Source organism: Vicugna pacos, chromosome 13 (assembly GCF_048564905.1).
Source record: "Vicugna pacos chromosome 13, VicPac4, whole genome shotgun sequence".
NCBI classification, from domain to species: Eukaryota; Metazoa; Chordata; class Mammalia; order Artiodactyla; family Camelidae; genus Vicugna; species Vicugna pacos.
In genome coordinates this window covers 59,369,033-59,370,762 of record NC_132999.1, presented here as the reverse complement: position 1 = coordinate 59,370,762, position 1,730 = coordinate 59,369,033, and positions in this window count along the sequence as shown.

The following is a 1,730-nucleotide window of genomic DNA, read 5'->3' as shown; positions in this document are numbered from 1 at the left end:
AATGTTAATCATAAATTTGAGCGCAGAGAAAGAAAAACTCTCTTGTTTTTCCTTATACTCCACACAATACTCCACCTCTGACACTTCTGGTTACCAGATGTGTCTGGGTGTTTCCCATATCAAGCAATTCTCCAATTTTCAGTGGACACAGAAAGGGTGTCCTACAAATTTAGCTTATTTTGACACTACCTGGGGACAGCGTGTCAGATCCCATAGGTGAAGGGCTCAGTCCAAGACTGTCCCCACTTCAAATGCTAATTGCAAATCCAGGTTGTCACCTGTGCCCCTGACCAACCATTTATTTATAAATTGGAGATTCCCATGACCCCCTTCTTAGGTTCGATTAATTTACTAGAGTGGCTCACAGAACTCAGGAAAGCAGCCTACTTACTGGATTATCACTTTATTATTAAAGGATACCACTTAAGAACAGCCAGATGGAAGAGATGCATTGGATAAGGTATGTGGGAAGGAGTAAAGAGCGTCTATACTCTTCCTGGGCCGGCCATCCTCCCAGAACCTCCACGTGTTCACCAACCTGGAAGTTCTTTGAACTTCAGGGATTTTTATGAAGACTTCATTATGTAGGCATGATTGATTAAAGCTTTGACCACTAGTGATCAACTCAATCTCCAACCCCTTTCTCGGGAGGTTGAGACTGAAAGAGCCAACCCTCTGATCATGTGGTTGGTTCCCCTGGCAGTCAGCCCCCATCCTTAGGGGTTTTCCGAAAGTCATCTCATTAACATAAACTCAGGAGTGGTTGGAAGGGGCTTGTTATGTGTAACAAAAGACATTCATTTCACCTTTATCTGAATGGCTTTGAAGGTATTTCAGAAACTGAGGACCAGATTAAATATTATAACAAAAGATGCTCCTCTGGCTCTAATATATGTAAACCAGGGCTTTAGGAGCTCTGTGTCAGAACAGTGGACAAAGACCAAATACATAGTTCTCAGACAGGAAGGAAGAGGGCAGTACACAGCCATTAAAGGAATGACACAGCAATTAGCATCAAGATGGCAGAAAAGTCAACTCCCAATAGACCTGGAGGCCTGAGATAGAGGGAGACTTGACCTCCAGTGGATCTTGAGCTTCATTATACACTTTTACTCAACTATGGCTCACTCACTCTTGAATTCTTTCCTGCATGAGTGCTCACTTCGGCAGCACGTATACTAAAACTGAATTCTTTCCTGCATGAAACCAAGGACCCTCACTTAGTGGGGCGCATCCCAGGGACTCAATCGAAACCTGGGAAATGGCCATCCTCTCACGTTCTTTCATTTTCCTGTATCTGTTCTTATTACAAGCCACAATATCACAGCAAGCCACTTATGTAATTTTAGATTTTTAGTAGCCACGTAGTAAAGAGTAAAAAAAAACAGGTGAACTTGATTTTAGTAGTATATTTTATTTAACCCAATATAGCCAAAATATCATTTTACACAAAATCAATATAAAAATATCAATGAGATAGTTTGCATTCCTTTTCCTACCAAGTCTTACAGCACATCTCAGTTTGCACTGGCCACATTTCAGGAGCTCGTAGCCACATGTGGCTGGTGGCTACCATACTGGACAGCACAGGCTTGGAGCCTTCCCTGCTGTGGCTGAGGCCAACAGGAGCCTGTTTACTGCTGTATCCCAGTGCCTGGCACATAATGAGGCCCAGTGATCTGCCATATGTGAGCGGGGGTAATCTCCTTGAGCCAACTGGGGCTGTTGTG